At 42.6% G+C, this 20,173-nt stretch overlaps 1 protein-coding gene and 1 pseudogene across 5 annotated transcripts in view; both read right to left on the bottom strand.

Moving 5' to 3' along the window:
• The window catches only part of TBC1D1 (TBC1 domain family member 1), a 230,926-nt gene that overhangs the window by 185,322 nt on the left and 25,431 nt on the right, over nt 1-20,173 (bottom strand). The window lies entirely within an intron of this gene.
• LOC120862029 lies at nt 16,894-18,704 on the bottom strand (annotated as a pseudogene).

The raw sequence follows: 20,173 nt of genomic DNA, 5'->3' as shown, positions 1-20,173 counted from the left end.
AATTAACTCTTGCATTCACCTCTGGTGTACCTTGTTTTTGGCCTTTGGCCTGGGGGTCATCTGGGCAGCCTGATGTACATTTGCTCCTGGCACAGGCCCAGGGACACCTTGCACTGTGGTGTCCATGCCTCTTCTGACTCATCCTGAGCTTTGGGGCTTGATTCCTGATGTGTCTCCAGACCAACAGCTGTCCTGCCAGTTGACCTTTCCAGGTTCCAATCAGTCTGATTCTTCTTGTCTTCTCACTCACACTACCTGCCCCCTCCGCCCCCCGACTCCACCACCCAGCACAAACTGACATGTGTAAGTGTCTTCATTTACACTGAACGTATGCAACACAGGCGACTTCTGCTCCTCTTTGACCTGGGACAGGCTCTTCCACGGGCCACCCTGCTCTCCCACCTTCTAGGCTCCTTTTACCATGGATCAGGGTTGAGAGTGCCACCATCTATTTAGAAGCCTTTTTTCCAAATGAATAGGACTATGCCACTTACGTGGCTTTGGTCCAGGCCTCAAACCAGAGGTAACCAGTCTGCCAGGACAATTATGATCAGCATTTAGGTCAAGACAGAGAAACATATCTACCTTTTCTTAAGTTTACCCATTGTTCAACGTTTTGTACATTTTGTTCACAACACTAGCTACTAACATTTACCGAAAGTTGTTTAGGAGACTTCCCTGGTGGCCCCAGTGCTCTTGTCTGGAAAATCCCATGGATAGAAGAGCCAGGCAGGCTACAGTCCATAGGGTCGCAAAGAGTCGGACATGACTGCGTACGAACACTGCCACTGCGTAGAGGCCCAGTGGTAAAGAATCCACCTTGCAAAGCAGGGGATGCAGGTTTGATCCCTGGTCAGGGAACTATGACCCCACAGGCTGCAAAGTAACTAAGCCCACACACCACAACTACTGAGTCCACAAGCCACAACTCGAGAGTTCGTGCACCACATCGAAAATATCCCGCGTGACAACTTATTAGATGGCAGACAATGTGCTAAATATTTAACATACCATTTATTTTGCTTCTCACAGTCGGTTTAAGAATAGTATTATTTTTTCTATTTGACAAGTGGTAAAACAGATTTTAAAAGTTCACATATTTGCCTGAGAAATCACAGCCGATACCAGGAGGGTTGAAAGTTTGCCTAACTCCTGAGTCCTTGTTTTCTACTCTTCTGCTCTATGTCTGTGTGTTGAGATATATATGTATGTGTGTGTGTATATACTGGTGTGTGTGTGTGTGTGTGTGTATATATATATATATACACATATATGGTGGTGATGGTTTAGTCACTAAGTCGTGTCCTACTCTACTCTTGCAACCTCATGGACTGTAGCCCACCAGGCTCCTCTGTCCAAGGGACTCCCTAGGCAAGAATACTGAAGTGGGTCACTATTTCCTTCTCAGGGGATCTTCCCAATCCACGGACTAAACCGAGGTCTGATGCACTGAAGACTGATTCTTTACCAACTAAGGCACCAAGGAAGCCTACATATGTATAATGTGTATGTATATGTACACATATATGCCTATGTGAGTCTACTGGCATATATGTGTATGTTTATTATACATGTGTAGATAAATATGTGTAAGGATGTGTATATATACATGTAGGTGTGTATATAACTATATGTGTATATATGTTTATGTGTGTTCATGAGTACATATATATGTGTATAAATATCTATAGGTATAAAAATCTTCCAAGCTCAGGTTAGAAAGTATGGAAGGTAATACATTGCGTTTTAACCACCTGGTATAACACCCAGTACAATACAATATTTCAATAGAAGTTTTAAACTCTTAAATTTATTATGTTTTGAGTTTCTTAAATAAACTCTTTTCAAATTATATTTTACATTAAAGTCATTTAGAAATTGCTTTGCGAGAACAGGAAGCCAGGAGGACTGGGTTCCAGTCCTGGCTCTGCCGCTGTCTGGCAGCACACAGCTTCTCTGAGTCAAAGTTTCCTATCTGTAGACTTCCCTGTCAGCCCAGTGGTTAAGACTCTGTGCTCCCAATACAGCGGGTACGGGTTCAATCCCTGATCAGGGTAGTAAGATCTTACACACTGCATGGCAAAAAGAAAAAAGTACTAAAATTGCCTAAAAACAAAATCAAATGACAAGTTCCCTATCTACAAAATGAAGGAGTTTGACTTGATGCCTTATCAGGGTTGTTCCTGCTCAGAAGACTTCAAATGTCAAATCAAATCACTTTTAAAAGAATAGCCTTATATTTAAAGTACATTTGATGTTCTAGTGCCTTTTTTCCACCCTAAAAGCCTTGTAAAATTATTTTCCCCAAGTATCAATGGGAACAATAAAAGTTGATTTCATATGACCTCCAATTTAATGAATGCACTAAAGCAGTATGATTATGAAACATCACTGGTAATCCTTAGTGTCCCACATCAATTAAAAGCTCAGAAATGGAAAAGACTGCGTATTCTCTCTACGTTTAGTGGGCTAGACAATGCCCCATGAAAGGAATCAGTTATAGAGACCCGAAAGAAGCTATTTCTGTAAAGGGCAAACCAAGGTCCAGTCTCGACACATCCTTCGGAAATGCCTGGGAGTTAGGTTCCAGAGACCTCACCGAAGATTTAACTGTTTATTCTGGCAAAAGCCCACAGTTGCAATCTTTAGCTGCCACTGGGGAGAAAACAATGTCAGAGGAGCTGAAGACTTTCTCAGATGATTCCAAAGTTGTCAGTCAAAATCCTATCAATTGAAGTCAATGGAGAAACAAAAAGAAACAGAGAACTTTTAGATCTAATTTATTATTTCAGAATTGATTTCTTTATCCTGGTCAGTTCCTATCATCAGGGCAAAGTGAATTAGATTCAAGGAACAGGACAGAGTAACAGTATTTTACATTAAAGGGTAAGTCTCAAAAACACTGGGTGTGAATGAGTTAGAATAGAAAATAATGAGTGGAGAAGAGAAAGGTTGGGGGTACTGGGGACAACAGGACTTCATTCTCTGGAATCTGTGTGACAATTGAAAACAAAATACCTATGTACCTACAGTGCTTCATTGTGTGCTTGCTCATTCGCTCAGTTCTGTCTGACTCTTTGCAGCCTCATGGACTGTGGCTCACCAGAAGCCTCTGTCCATGGAATTTTCCAGACCAGGACACTGGAGTGGGTTCTCAATTCCTTCTCCAGGGGACTTTTCTGACCCAGGAATCAAAGCTGCGCCTCCTGCATCTCCCCGCATTGCAGGTGGATTCTTTACCACCGAGTCACCTAGGAAGCCCTGCCTGTGGTGCAGAATGGCCTAAAGTAGGCATGGAAGAAATGGTAATGGCCATCGTTATTCTTATACAGGCCACTCTCACAGTCTCCAAACGCATTCTTTCTCCATATGAAAGGAAGAGCACTCAGAGTATAAGTCAGTATGATTTTCCCTCCCTTTGTTGGAGGAAGTTTTATTTTGCGTGAATGTGCCTAATTTCTTATCTTTTCATCACTTATACAGGCAAACTTCAGGGATACCGCAGATTCAATTAGATACCACCACAAAAAGCAAATATCACAATAAGGCAGGTCACACGATTTTTTCGACTTCCCAGTGCATATAAAGGTATATGGGGAAAAAAGGGATATGATATACTGATAGTCTATTAAGTGTGCAATAGCATTATGTCTAAAAAACGTATATTCCTTAATATTTCTGGTCACACCCTGCGACATATGAGATCTTAGTTTCCCAACCAGGGGTTGAAGCTGCACCCTTGGCTGGACTGCTGACCACTGGACTGCCAGGGAATTCCCTGCATTCACTTTTTTGTACATAATATCAAACTATTTTCCCAGCACCACCCCATCCAGCTTTTTTGCCTCTTCTATTCTTTTCTCTCTAAGACGCTTTGGTAGACTTCCCCAGAAGGTCAGTTAATATCTCTTAATTGAATACAATAGACTCATTGATTTATTTCACATTAGGGAGGATTAGAGAAGACATTTTCTTCCTGAATTCCTATGCAAGTCCAGGTCCTCCTCAGACAATAAAGGTGTTTTTGTTTTTTTGGCCACAGAAACACAATTTGCGGGATCCAGGGGTTGAGCCCTGGGGCCACAGCAGTGAAAGCAGAGTCCTAACCACTGGACTGCTAAGGAATTCCCCAGGTATTAAAGTTGATCTAAGCTTAGTTACGGAGAAGGCAATGGCACCCCACTCCAGTACTCTTGCCTGGAAAATCCCATGGACGGAGGACCCTGGTAGGCTACAGTCCATGGGATTGCTAAAAGTTGGACACGACTAAGCGACTTCACTTTCACTTTTCACGTTCATGCATTGGAGAAGGAAATGGCAACCCACTCCAGGGTTCTTGCTTGGAGAATCCCAGGGACGGGGGAGCCTGGTGGGCCGCCGTCTATGGGGTCGCACAGAGTCGGACACGACTGAAGCGACTTAGCAGGAAGCCTAGTTAAGCCTTCATTTATACCTTATGCCAATGATGATATCTTCTGCACATTATGAAAAAACAGTCTTCCCTTTTCCTGTTGACTGTCAGAAAGTCAGGAGCCAAATTTACCCATTGGCAGTAGGTAAATAGTTCAGTGCTCCTAGAGTATGTCTACACTATGCAGTAGGATTCCCTGGGGACACGTGTTAGCAACGTGGGTGTCAGAATTCCTTTGGGGAGGCCAAGGAACTGCATTTTAAACAAATATTCCCACCAAGAGACCAATGCACACTAAATTCTGAAACCTCTGGTGTAATGCAATCAATAGATGATACTGCATTTTAGCTTTCACATCTTACTCAGCACCTTACCATTGTGTTCTTCCCTCTGATACCCATTTTTTTTTCTTTTCTAAAGAATATTTATTTATTTCTCGCTGTGTTGGGTGTCTGTTTCTGCATGTGAGCTTTCTCTAGTTGTGGCTAGTGGGAGCCACTCTCCAGTCGCCATGTGAAGGCTTCTCACTGCGGTGGTCTTTCTTGTTGTGGAGCACAGGTGCTAGAATGCATGGGCTCAGTAGTTGTGGCTCATGGGCTCAGCCACCCCACGACATGTGGGATCCTCCCAGACCAGGGGTCAAACCAGTGTCCCCTGAATTACAAGGTGGACTCTCAACCACTGGACCACCAGGGAAACCACTGTCACCCAATTTTAATCCATGGAATATTGTTGTATTTTATGTGTACATATCAATCACCCATGATCATTTCTGGTTCAGGAGGTGGACTGGCTGATAAACTGATAAATGCTTAACTAGATATACAGAAAGATAAAGTTTCTCTGGTGTCCCGTAACTACAGATACCACTAGTCACTTATGAAATGATCAAAAAGAGATTAGAAAGATACAAACTACTGGATACAGTTTTACATTTTATATTAAGCCATCTTATAGTTTCATCATGACAATTTAAAGGACCAATAGATGGGTTTTGACTAGCACTCCAGAAATAAATTCTTTGTTTCCTGCTCACAGTTCCCAAACCAGCCTAAAGACTGTTCAGAAAGCTCACAGCACTCCAGGTAATCTTACCTGGGGTTTGCATGACCTTGAATTTCAAAAAGTTACTCGTTAAAAATAACTACTGTGGTGTAAAAAAGGAAACTAACTGGCCATCATCAACTTCTCAAAGTTATGATGATACTCTTTTCTTCAGTAGAAGGGACTGGAATAGCAGAAAATTGAGTTTCTTCTATTTCAGCTCAGATTCCGGCCACCCACAGAAGAACATGCAGCATTCCTGACCAGAGCGACCAGTTTTCAATCCTGTGCCAAAAAGAGCCTGGGAGAAAACTGGCACAGGTCGTCTGTTTATTGTGCACAGACAAGCTGCAAAAACAAGATCTAAATTTTCTGAAGTTTACCCACTGCAAGGGCTGGCTGCTTTATGCACAGAGGAAGAGAGCAGGCAGAGTCCAAACAAACTGTGCAAGAAGCAAAACAGAGCAGAGAATCTTGCCACAGGGATTGAGAAAAAGTGGCAGAAACAAACTGAAATATCAGATGTAAAAGGAAGAAATATGTGGGTTCTACTATTTATTAGGGCTTCCCTGGTGCCTCAGTGGTAAAGAATCCACCTACAATGTGGGAACCAAAGGAAACGTGGGTTTGATCCCTGGGTTGTGAAAATCCCCTGGAGGAGGGCATGGCAACCCACACCAGTATTCTTGCCTGGAGAATCCCATGGACAGAGGAGCCTGGCGGGCTACAGTCCTTGGGATCACAAAGAGTCGGACATGACTAAAGCGACTTAGCATGGCACAGCACTTAACTATGCTTACTTTGATTCTGACAAATATATGCCATCTAAAACTCCTAGGGTAAGTCAATGGTCAAAAGTGTGCAAAATAGACCACCACTCTGTTTTAAAACATTTAAACATGTGGTATTTGTCATTGTTGGATTTTATCACAATTTGCTTGGGTAAAGCATTAAAAAATTAATACTACATTATAAAAATGCCTACCTAAATTTTGTCTGGCTTCCAAAAGGTAACCATACACTATCTTTCATGTAGTAGTTAATGCTTATATGCTAGTAGCTCTTACTGTGTGTCAGGCCCTATGCTAAGCACTTCACATATATTAACTCATTTCATCATTAGAACAATGCAGAATAGTGGTATTATTATTATTGCCATTTTACAAATGAGGAAACTGAGGCACAGTTTCTCACTATCTTTCACCTCTAGAGTGCAGCTTTTTAATCACATTCGCCATATATACAGCAGTCATTACCATTTTGGGGGTTATAATGATCTGAATTTCATCCTAACTATATATATTAATATATATCATATAATATATCAACATATAACTAATTTTAATAATTATTATAATTCAATATATATATATATTTGCTGTACCACATGGCTTGCAGGATCTCAGTTCCCTGATAAGGGATTGAACCAGGGCCATGGCAATAAAAGCCCAGAATCCTAACTACTAGGCCACGAGGGGACTCCCATCTTACCCATATTTTTGAAGGTGAGTTACCAGATAAAAATGTAATGATTTGTATGTTTATGCAAGCACTTCAGTTGACATGGGCTTCCCTGGTGGCTCAGCAGTAAAAAATCTGCCTGCAATGCAGGAGGCATGAGTTCGATCCCTGGGTCAGGAAAGTCCCGTGGAGAAGGAAATGGCAACCCACTTCAGTATCTTTGCCTGGGAATCCCATGCAGAGAGGAGCTTGGAGGGCTACAGTCTATGGGGTTGCAAAAGAGTTGGACACAACTTAGTGACTAAACAACAACAAGCTCAATTGAGGCTGTATCCCACTTTTCCACAAAATTATATTGCATTTGAGTAACAGCACAAAGATTGTTTCTAACATGAAAAATTCATCCACCAACAATGTAACTGTTAGTTTTGCTTTTATGCAAACATCACTGTGGTAAAGCAAAAATTAGGACTGCTTAGTATAGCTGAAGCCATAGATCAGCATGCCCCAGACCAAAGAAAATATCAGTGGCACAGCAATAGCTATAAGAGAGAAGAGATTCTTCAGGAGTAGCTGAAGAGAAGGAAAGGCTTGAGACCAAGTCTAAGAACCAAAATCCAAAGAAGAAATAGAATTTGTTTTAGCAGATTCAAATGAAAAAAATAAAATTAGAAATGAGGGGAGTTTTAGGTGGTTTTGGAGGCTCCAGTTGAAGTGTCTGCAACTACATGAGGAGTCTGTTTATTAGAATAGCTGCAAATTCAGTAATTACACAGTGATATTTCAAGCACCTGTAGACAAAACAACTTCCAATAAATACAGCTGAGACCTCTGAGAGTTCTAGTCTCTAAAAGACAGAGTTGATGGTGGCAGTGGCCAAAGAGAAGGTGAGAAGCAGGTAGGTTTCCATGGGGGCCAGGGCCAGGCTTGGATAGTAAGAGCTTGATAAATACGCGTCAAGTTGAGGACCACATACCCAGGGCTCGCCTAGAGTGGGGGATGCAACACCTAGATCTAGAATATCTACAGCCTCTGCATCCCTGGAGAGGGATGAGCCTCAAAAGGGCAAAGCCAGGACCACTACACAGAGCGCTGTGTGTTGTTCACTGAACAAGGATATTGGCCCAGAAGAAAGTGGAGTGCACTCAGTACCGTTTTTCTGTCCACACTGTGAAGCACAGCCACCTCCTGCCACAGGAAGGAAGGGGCGCCTTTTTCTAATGTGGACAAGGTGACATATGACTTTAGCAGCTCCGGAGAGCAGTGAAATAAGAAGGAGCCACCACAACCTGACCGACAGGTATGGGAGGCCGTGGGAGGCCATGGAGGCACCAAGGGAAGGAGTCTGCGTCCTGATGCTTGCTGCCAGGATCCACCATCTTCTTGGGAGGCCTCCCTCTCCGTTTTCCTCACACAGAACCTTTCTTCAAAAGCACACACATTCCTTCCACATAGTTAAAGTTCATGCTGACAGAATAGGAAGCATTTCCTTCTAATGATGATGGATGATCAAAGAGCCATTACAGGGCACCATCTGGCAAATTCTGCAGGATGAATGCCTTTCAAATAGGAAGACATAAATCTGCAGCCAGAGAATTGAGTAATTTAAACACAGTAGCGGTAGCTGAGGGATAGGGGCTCTTCAGGGACTGGTTTCTCCCCTTTGTTTTACAGAGTAAATTGACAACAAACTACTTTGATTGGTAGTGGTCCAGCCACTAAGTCGCGTCATGCTTGTTTTCGACCCCATGCACTACAGCCCGTCAGGCACCTCTGTCCATGGGATTTCCCAGGCAAGAATACTGGAGTGGGTTGTCATTCCCTTCTCCAGGGAGATCTTCCTGACCCAGGGATCGAACCCAGGTCTTCTGCATTGCAGGCGGAGTCTTTACTGACTGAGCCACTGGGGAAGCTCCCTGATGGAGGATAATAAAGCATTTTATTAGCTTAGACTTTCGTGAAAAAATTACCTCTGAATAGCTTGATTATAGGGTGATTTCTGTTTCCTTTGCTCTATGTTTCCATCATTTTCCCAAGTTGTCTGTAAAGATTATGTGTCATTTTCATAATCAGAATATATATGTGTATATATATATATATATATATTTTCCCTTGCTTTCTTGTTCCCTCTACCTCCAGACAGGACTGGATTCATCCAGGAAAGCACCTCTGAAAAAGCCTGGCAGGACTGGTCACCGTCTGGGCAAGAATAAAGTCCAGTGATATAAATGGAGAAGATAACACTCAGTGCATGAAAAACGGGCCAGGCAGCTCCCAGGCCAGGCTTCATAGAACAGGGTGACTGTACCTCCTCTCAATTCACTAACAAGCACTCCAGGTGTGATGAACACTCGATTATGTACTCCAGCATTTGATCCAATGCCTAACACCCAGTATCTGTTCTATATGTGCTTTTGGAAGAAACTGGGGATGATTTTATAGAAGCCTCAGCATTCTGACTAAGATTACAGCCTCTGGAGTCCAACAGGTATGGTTGTTTATGGAAAAGGATAAGCCCTTGGTCATGGTAAATTCTCTGAGCCTCAGTTTCCTTAACTTTAAGGTAGGAATAATAATACTATCTCATAAAGTTGTGAATACTAAATAAAATAATGAACATAAAACACATATAGCACAGTGCCTGGCACATACAAAGCGCTGGGTCGACTCAACGGTTCTACTTCTGGGTATATACCTGAAAGAACTGGAATCAGGGCTTCATTCAAAGGGATTCCTGTGTATCAATGTTCATAGCAGCATGGCTCACAATAGTCAGAAGGCAGAAATGGAAATAGTATGTATCAATAGCACAGAAAACATGCGATGTGCATACAGTGGAATACTATTCAGCCTTAAAGTGAAAGTGAAGTCGCTCAGTCGTGCCTGACCCTCAGCAACCCCATGGACTGCAGCCTTCCAGCCTTAAGGAGGAACGAAATTCTGATACATGCTACAACATGGATAAACCTTGAAAATAATATGCTAAGTGAAACAAGTTGGTTATAAAAGAGAAAAATTATATGATCCCACTTATAGGAGATGCACAGACCAGGCAAATTCACAAAGAACAAGCAGAATGGAGGCTTCCAGGAGAAGGGAGAAGTTGGGAGTCATTTTTAATGGCTACAGAGTTTCTGTTTGGGATGATGAAAACATCCTGGAAATGAACAGAGGTGAGAGCTGCTCCACACAGTAAATGTACTTTTTGCCACTAGGTTGTACATCTAATAATGGTTAAAATAGTGAATCTTATGTATATTTTATCACAATTTAAAAAGTGCTGGGTTAATGGCAAAAAATTTCTTCTGTCATTATTAATAATAGTAATAGTTCATTCAAAGTGCAGGCAGCTCATAACTTATAAGTCCTGACTCCTAGGAGAGTAATGACAGACTTCCCTGGTGGTCCAGCGACTGAGACTCTGGGTTTCCACTGCAAGGGGCATGATTTTGATCCCTGGTTGAGGAACAAAGATAAGGAATACCTCGAAATGTGGCCAAAAAATAATAGAACTTATATATTAGAAAAAGAGTGATGAGAAAATATCCCATGAGAGGGTTTGGTGAGGGACAAAAGGGAAGGAAGGAACCACCAAGGTATGGCAAACGTGAAGAGGCCCAGAGTAAGACTGATCTGGAGCAAATCCTAGAAAATTTGAGGGTCAAAGTTGGTGAGTCAGATCAAGACACAGGGGAGAAACGGAGCTACAGAAAGGAAGATATTAAGTAAGGCCCTTGCGGTCGCAACTGCCACTCAAGAGGACTGAGCGTAGCCGGGGACTTTATTGGCTTGTGCACCTCAAGTGCAGGAGAGCTCCAGCTCCAGGCAGGCTGGACCCATGAGCAAACGACATTGTCAGGATCCAGCCACCCATCCAACGCTGGGCTGCTTCCATGCTGTCTGCCTTCTCCTAGGCCCTTCCCAGGCAGGGGCCACATGGTCCCTGGCAGCTGCATCTGAGAAGGTGTTTTGCCAGGATTGACTCTGGTTTCCATGGCTTGGATCACAAACCCACCCCTGAACCAACCATTGAGGCCAAGGTAACAGAATATGCTAATCAGCCATGAGTCTCCTGAGTGTGCCCTATGGAGGGGCTGCTGACAGAATAAGGAGGAAGAGATGCTGCTCTAGCAAAAAGAGCGAGTGTCTACCAACAGCGGACGGGAGTGGGAACACAGTGAGGGAGTCTTAGGCAGTTATCACAGAGGAGACTGGAGGGTGTGTGGTTTAGTTTTATCGCTTACCTGCAATTAGCAGCGGATGAGTCAGGATGGTTTAAAGGTACAGGATCATATTCAGCTATGGGCCAGAGCTCCTCCTGTATTGAGTTTCAACAGGGTTGCCTGAACCTCATCAATATTCCCACTCTGCAGTTAGAGTCGTGCAGTGAACATCAGGAGGTTGGTTTCTAGTGCCAAGACACACCAAATAGCAGTGAAGCTGACATAAGACACACATCTGTCTGAGCTGCCGACGTGGTACTAGTAGTAAAGCATGCACCTGCCAATGCAGGACACAGGAGATGTGGGTTCCATCCCCGGGTCAGGAAGATCCTCTGGAGGAGGGCATGGCAAACCACTCTGGTATTTTTGCCTGGAGAATCCCATGGACAGAAGAGCCTGGAGGGCTACAGTCCATATGGTGGCAAAGAGTCAGACACGACTGAAGTGACTTGGCACACATACTATTAATAATAACATACATCTCTCTGAGCCTGTTTCCTCAATACAGAAAGAGGTTTTGAGGACTTTGCTGGTCATTCAGTGGCTAAGACCCCAATGCAGGGGGCCTGAGTTTGACCCCTGGTCAGGGAACTAGATCCCACATGCTGCCACTAAGACCTGATGCAGCCAAATAAATAAATACTCAATGAGAGAGAGAGAGAGGAGGAATTTCAAGGCATCTATGACCTCAAGTCTGAGCCTCAATCCTAAACAACTATAATTCAGTTAAAATGCCAACTCAAAGGGTGGGTGAGCATATTATATACGGTGATATATATGTGAAAGCATTTTGTAAATTATGAAGAGGCATATCATTTAGTTACGGTTATCATTTTTAAGGTCAAAAGATAGGTGAGGTTAAAAAAAAAAAAGGATGGTCTTGAATGGAGACAAGTTGGAAAAGGAAATAAAAGTAGGCCAGGCAGAATGAAAATTTCATTATTTATGTCTAGCTGTAAGGATGTGAGAGTTGGACCATAAAGAAGCACTGGAGAATCGATGCTTCAAAAATGTGGTGATAGAGAAGACTCTTGAGAGTCCCTTGGACTGCAAAGAGTCCCTTGAGTCCCTTGGACTCAAACCAGTCAATGCTAAAGGAAATCAACCCTGAATATTCATTGAAAGGACTGATGCTAAAACAGAAGCTCCAATACTTTGGCCACGTTATGTGAAGAGCCAACTCACTGGAAAAGACCCTGATGCTGGGAAAGATTGAGGGCAGGAGAAGAAGGGGATGACAGAGGATGAGATGTTTGGCATCATCAATTCAATGGACATGAGTTTGGGCCAACTCTGGGAAATAGTGAAGGACACGGAAGCCCGGCACGCTGCAGTCCATGGGGTCGCAGAGTCGGGCATGACTTAGTGACTAAACAACAGTCTTTACTTCACTACTGCTCTTGACACTGCTGTCCTTATCTTCATCTTGAAACTTCCTGGGGCCACCACTACCACATGAGTCTCCTCTTAACATTCCTTTTGGGACTCCCCTTTCCCTACCCACCCTCTAAAACAATCTCATCTGCAGGTGCTCCTTTCTCCTTGGATGCTGTCAACCATGCTCATAGTCCTGACTCCATGGCCATGCCCCAGCTACGTACCTCTAGCCCGGATCGTCCTCTGAGCTTCAGCCCACCGCACATCACTCCAATCACTCCAATACCCCATATCCGCAAACGGAAGCTTCCTCTCCCTCAAATCTTCTCCCTAGTCACCCTTTCCCATCTCAGGCAGTCACAAGGTGAGATGCCACCTCCCTCCTCCCTCGCCTTTTTGGCCACGCCCCACCTCACACTCTTCCTTGCTCTGGGCTTTGTCTCTTCACTTGATTCTCATTCCTCCTTAAAGATTCAGCTCACATGTCAGCTTCTTCAAGATGACTTTCCCAAACCCCCTGATTGAGGAGAAGAGTCCATCTAGTGCCCTGGGGATAACTGTACCTCCTGACTTTTTACCAGATAATATAGAAGCATCTGTCTGGAACTGTCCTCCAAATTCCCATCCACTCACCTAAGTTCCCCCTAGGTTCTTCAAAGGCATAGGCTGCTTCTATCTCTTATGCCTGGCACAGTGTTCAGTTCATACTGACTGAATTAAACCAATCTTTACCAATCGCACACCCCAGGTGGCGCTAGTGGTAAAGAACCTGAATGCCAATGCCGGAGACACAAGGGACTCTCGGGTTAGATCCCTGGGTCAGGAAGATCCCCTGGAGGAGGAAATGGCAACCCACTCCAGTATTCTTGCCTGGGAAATCCCAGGGACAGAGGAGCCTGGCAAGCTACAGCCCGTGGGGTCTCAAGAAGAGACACAGCATGCATGCATCACTAGTGGTGGTGAAGCCAAATAAGAACATTCTGCTTGCAATGAGAAGAATTTGTTGGGGAATTCTGTGGTGGTCCAGTGGTTAGGACTCTGAATTTTCACTGCCGTGGCTCTGGTTCAATCCTTGGTCAAGGAACTAAGATCCTGCAAGCCGTGGGGTGCAGACAAACAAACAAACAAAAAAAGAATTTGTTATTTTTTAAGAGTCAGTATAGATATTTTAATCCAAGCACTCAGCACTGATGAAGTCAAACAAGGGGAGGCTCATACATCAAAACTATGAAAGAGAGGACGCAGCAGATTCTAAATTTACACTAGGTTATTTATTTTGAGAACTACGCACATGCATTTTTTAACCAGTGATCACATTTTGAGTCTTAAATAGGAGCAGTTTTTTTTTTCTAGTAGTTAACCACATAGAAACTGTCTAACAAATTAAAATCTATAACCTTAAAATTCTTTGGGTTACTGTTTCTTTTGAAACTTTGATTTCCAAGATACACATTTTCAGTCTAAAAAAAGAAAGTGAGGGTAAGACTTCACGCTTCCATGTAGGGCTCATTTTCTTTTGCATCTCTCACCCTGTTGCTGACATTTGCAATAAGAAGTAAAATATCATCTAAAGCCTTAAAAGGAAAAGTTATTGAACAATTGTGTTGAATTATGCTAATTAGCAGTTTGAAGTATTAAATATGTCAGAAATGTAATAAGAAATTTAAAATAGTATATGTTGTATATCTATTTTTAAAAATAGCATCATTTAAAGTTAGTTGATAGACGAAGTATTCATTGGTACATCTGGTTTTGGATACTGATCAAAGATGGTAAGGCTAGCTTTACACAGAAAATGCCAGAAACGCTCCATGATAGCATTGGTCTGTTCACTTAAACAGAAAAGCCAAAAATAAAAATCTCAAATCTCATTTAGTGTAATTTCATTTTCCTCTTAAAACACAAATGCCAAATACAGTCAAAAATATAAAATAATTTTTATTTTTCCCTTCTGCATTGTAAAAGTCAGTGGCAGTCACCTCATTTATTATGAGCAGTCCTGAGAAAACCCAGAATATAGTGTAAGTGGAAGGAGAAAGGCAAAAACAGATTTCAGAAATCCAAGTGTTATACATGAAGCTTTGAGAATGGAAAGCACGTGGCTGTGGGCTTTATGCACGTGCACGTGCCATTTCTCTCCAGTTGTTTGTTTTTTTTTAAGCTGTGAATCCCATTAAAGCATGCCATCATAATTAAAATATGATCTGGCTCCAAATTTAACATCAAGGAACTAACACAGGGCAACTATGGGCTCCAAGCCATGCCTGCTGCTATGAGGATCATATTCAAAGTATTCTTAGTCTATTTTTTGAGGAGGCAGCATTGTTTCTATTAATCTGTATTAATTAACTATAACTGCTTAGAAGCAGACACAAAGCTATGCAAGATTTTGGTTACAGAGAAAACGATAACAAAGACAGAAAAATGGGGAAAATCTAAAAGACCATTAATAGGGGCTTGACTAAATTATGGTACATCCATATATAGGCCAGATGGCAGCAGGGGTCATTCTGCCATTTGGGAGATGTAAAAAAAATCAGATCAAAATCTCTTCTCATGAGGAAAGAGAAGCCCAGCATCCACTCCAAATTCTCCAGGGGTTCCTGGGAGTCCACAGCTCCTCCTGTTCCCTCTGCCTCTGGATTCCAGCCCCCAGGGAACACCGGCTCTCTTTCCTCTCCTTCTTTTTATCACTCATAACGCATTCCTTCTCTGTTCACTGAACCACACAGTCCTTTTTTGTTGATGTCCACAAATAATGTTCACACCTCTTATGTGTCGTGGACTCTAATATCTGTTTGGGGATATCAGCAAGGGAAGGCCGTGGTGGGAGAAAGACAGAGAAATTACTGCAACGTAATCAACACAGCAACTAACTAAAACAAGGCTTCCTATCCTTAGAAGACCCTGGTCATCCTTCCAACTTCGCCATCGAAAACAGGAATTTCATTTTGGCCTCAGCTTCCCATCCTGTTGAGGCTTAGCTTTCTCCAAAATCCTTTTTTGTTTTTATTGTTGTCATTTTTATTTGGGGGGATTTTATTTTATTTTTTTGGCTGCACCTTGAAACTTGCAGGATCTTTGTTCCCTGACCAGGGGTTAAACCTGTGCCTCCTGCTGTGGAAGCATGGAGTTCTAACTACTAGACCATGAGGAAATTCCCTATTTGAGGATTTTATCTCAGTATTGTTCTTCTTGTACCTTTTTTTTTTTTTTACAGCTTTATTGAGGTATAGTTGACATTTAACGCTGCAGAAGTTTAAGGTGTACATCCTGCTGATTTGATACACATATATTACAAAATATTACCCTATAGGTTAGTTAAAACCTCCATCTCATCATGTAATTACCATTTCTTTTTTTGTAGTGAGAACATTTAAGATCTGTTCTCTCAGTAACTTCTAAGTATATAATACAGTGTTAGTAACTATAATGACACACTGTACATTAGATCCCCAGAATTTATTCATCTTTTAACTGGAAGTTTATATTCATTGATGGGCTTCCTTGGTGGGTCAGATGGTTAAGCATCTGCCTGCAATGTGGGAGACCTGAGTTTGATCCCTGGGTTGGGAAGATCCCCTGGAGAAGGGAACTGGCTACTCAGTCTAGTATTCTGGCCTGAAGAATTCCATCGACTCTATAGTCCATGAGGTGGCGAAGAGTCAGACACGACTGAGCGGCTTTCACTTTATACTCATTGACTGACATCTCTCCATTTCCCTCACCCTCAGCTCCTAGTAACCACCACTGTACTCTCTGTTTCGATGACTTTGGCTTTTTTAAATCCCCTATGTAAGCGATATTGCACAGTGTTTGTCTTTCTCTAACTTATTTCACTTAGCACCATGCCCTCAAGATCCATCCATGTTGTCACAAATTACAGAATTTCCTTCTTTCTCACGACCGAGTAATATTCCATTGTATCTGTGTACCTTGTCTTCAGTACCCTTTCATCTGCTAATGGACACATAGTGGTTTCCATATCTTAGCTATTGTGAATAACAGCTGCAATAAACATGGGAGCAGATACACTGGGATCTTGTTTCCATTTCCTTTGTATGTATACACCCAGATGTGGGATTGCTGGATCACACAGTAGTACTGTTTTTAATTTTCCAAGAAACCTCCATACTATTTTCCATGTGGCTGACCCAATTTACATTCCACCAACAGAGCACAGGGTTTCCTTTTCTCCAAGCCAACACTGAGCTTTTGTCTTTTTGATGACAACCATTCTAACAGGTGCGAGATGATATCTTATTGTGGTTTTTCTTTGCATTTCCCTGATATTAGTGATACTGAGCACCTTTTCATGTACCTGCTGACCATCTGTATGTCTTCTTTAGAAAAATGTCTATTCAGTTCCTCTACTCATTTTTTTTTTAAGACCTCATTCAGCATCATGATCAGACTATTACATTTAGCAATCAATAGCATGGGTGCAAAAAAAAAAAATCTACATTAAAACTCTTTGTTGGAATGCTTTATACTTTTCAGAGAACAGAAACTAAAATAATCTGTTATACAATTAGTCCCAAGTACAGTCCTAGAGTTTTTTGCCCATACCCATGAGTATTGTCTAAAACATGTCTTCTTTGTAGCATAGCCCCTGCCACCACTGTGCTTGGCTGAGTTCACAAATCTGCTATAACCCGTAGCTCCCCTGTGACTTCTCTGGCTCTCCTCTCCTGCTAAGCTTTGTTTCCTGGCAATAATTAAAACCTTCTGCCACTGCCATAGCTCCTGCTGCTGCTGGAACCACCACAGCCACCTTGGCTTCATGGTTTGGCAAAGTATTGGCCTCCACCACTGCAGGAGCCAGAACTTCTGTCTCCAAAGGTTCCTTCTTTCATGGGTCCAAAATTTCAATATTGACTGTTGTAATTGCCAAAATCATTGCAGCTTCGGCCACCTCCAAAATTGGTTTCATCATTACCAAATCCATTATAACCATCCCCACTGCCACCATCTCCGCCGCCACCACGGCTGCCACCAAAGCCACCTTGACCACTGAAGCTTCCTCCACGACCAAAGTTGTCATTCCCACCGAAACCACCTCCACGACCGCCACCAAAGTTTCCAGAACCACTTCGACCTCTCTGGCTGGCTGAGGCACTAGCCATCTCGTGCTTAGACAGGACTTTTCTCACGTCACAACTATGGCCATTCCCGTTGTGGTATTTCTGAATGACAGTCTTGTCTACGGAGTCATGGTCATCAAAGGTTACAAAAGCAAAGCCTCCCTTTCTGCCAGTACCTCGGTCGGCCACGATTTCAATCACTTCAGCTTTCCCATACTGTTGAAAATAATCTCCCAGGCGATGTTCTTCAGTGTCTTCTTTAACGCCACCAACAAAAATCTTTTTCACAGTTCAGTGGGCACCAGGTCTTTGCGAATCTTCTCTTGAGACGGCCCTCTTTGGTTCCACAACTCTTCTGTCCACCCTGTGTGGCCTCGCACTCTTGGCTGCATCCACCTCCTCCACCGTGGCATATGCGACAAATCCAAAGCGTCTGGAGCTCTTGGTGTTTGGATCCCTCATTACCACACAGTCTGTGAGCATTTCCCAATGCTCAAAACGGCTCCTCAGACTCTCATCGGTTGTTTCAAAGCTCAATCCTCCAATGAAGAGCTTCTGCAGCTGTTTGTGCTCTTTGGGAGACTCTGACTTAAACATGATGGCATTGGAAGGGGAGACTTCAACAATGCTTTCTCAGCGGCGTCCGTGGGCAGAAAGCCTCTACTCATTTTTTAATCAAATTTTTTTTCTATTGAGAGGTATGAGTACTTTGTATACTTTAGATATTAACTGATTATCAGATATATACTTTGCGAATAATTTCTCCCATTCTATAGGCTGTCTTTTCATTTTATTAATTGTTTTACTGTGCAGAAGCTTTTTAGTTTGATGTGTCCAACTTGCTTATATTCACTTTTGTTGCTCCAAATCTCGTTTCTTTCTAATAATTGACAGATCAGACATCTCTGAGTCACTTCCAGCCCATCCTCTTTTTTCATAACCAAAATGGTTCATCAAAGCTAAACAAAGCTGATGCTGTCACTTTCTACCAATCGTGAAGCTAGCCTTTCCTTTCTCCCTGCTGCACAAAACTGTAGTCATGCAAAAGGACACATCTCTACCATTATCAAAAATGTCTAAAATATAACTATAGCTATAGCTAATTGTGTATGTGTATATATATATATATATATATATATATATATAGGCTTCCCAGGTAGCTAAGCTGGCAAAGAATCCACCTGCAATGCAGGAGACCCCAGTTCGATTCCTGGGTAGGGAAGTTCCCCTGGAGAAGGGATGGGCCACCCACTCTAGTATTCTTGGGCTCCCCTGGTGGCTCAGACAGTAAACAATCCACCTGCAACGCAGGAGACCTGGGTTTGATCCCTGGGTTGGGAAGATCCCCTAGAGGAGGGCATGGCAACCCACTTCAGTATTCTTGCCTGGAAAATCCCCATGGACATGGGATTGCAAAGAGTTGGACATGACTGAGTGACTAAGCACAGTACAGCATATATATGTATGTATGTATGTATATCCTGGAGGAGGGCATGGCGACCCACTCCAGTATTCTTGCCTAGAGAATACCCATGGCAGAAGAGCCTGATGGGCTACAGTCCATGGGGTCGTGAAGAATCAGACACGACTGAGGGACTAAGCACAGCACACACACACACACATACACACATATATACATATATATATATATGTAGACAGGGAGATCTCAAAACGGAGACTGAGTTTAAAAAGATATGTGGGGTCTTCCCTGGAGGCTCAGTGGTGAAGAATCCACCTACCAAGGCAGGAGACATGGGTTCAGTCCTTGATCCGGGAAGATCCCACATGCCATGGAACAACGAAGCCCGTTAGCCACAACTACTGAGCCTGTGCTCTTGAGCCTAGGAATTGCAGCTACTAAGGCCACACACCCTACAGCCCATGCTCCACACAGGAGAAGCCTGAGCACTGCAACTAGAGAGCAGTCCCCACCTGCCACAACTACAGAAAAGTCTGCAGAGCAACAAAGATCCAGCACAGCCATAAATAAATAAATAAAATTATTTTTTAAAGATAAGTGTAGAAAGGAATATATAAATTAATTACATATAAAAACATTTGTTTATATAATAAAAGAATAAAATCTATAAGGCTATACACCAATCTGTTCGTTACTGTTGATTTCTCTCTAGGAGGTGGGATTAAGGGAGAACTTTTAATTTTAACTCTATTGTACTATTTTTTAATATTCAGCATAAATGCCTTTATAATCAGAAAAACATTTTATTTGGGAGGAAAAAAGTTGATGCCCAAAAAGATGGGCTCAAATCACAGCTGAAGGGATTTAACCTACATACCACAAAGTTACTAAGAAGTAAAGACTACTCAGCTTTCATGAAATCTTTCCCACAATTCTCACCAATAATGCCCCCAAATTTTGTGTTCATCAAATCCAGAGAACTGTGCAGCAGAACTGAGAGGCAGTGAATACTATCATGAACAAAGACTCTGAGGGGAAAAACACTTAGTAGGGATGGGAAGAGAGCGATGGTGTCTAAGACTGAAATTCTGGCTGAACAAGAGAAATCTGTATTGATGAGGAAGAAGAGGAAGAACAAGGAAATAAACTATTA

This window comes from Oryx dammah, unplaced genomic scaffold (assembly GCF_014754425.2).
Source record: "Oryx dammah isolate SB20612 unplaced genomic scaffold, SCBI_Odam_1.1 HiC_scaffold_3, whole genome shotgun sequence".
Classification (NCBI taxonomy): domain Eukaryota; kingdom Metazoa; phylum Chordata; class Mammalia; order Artiodactyla; family Bovidae; genus Oryx; species Oryx dammah.
This window is presented reverse-complemented; position numbering and strand designations above follow the sequence as displayed.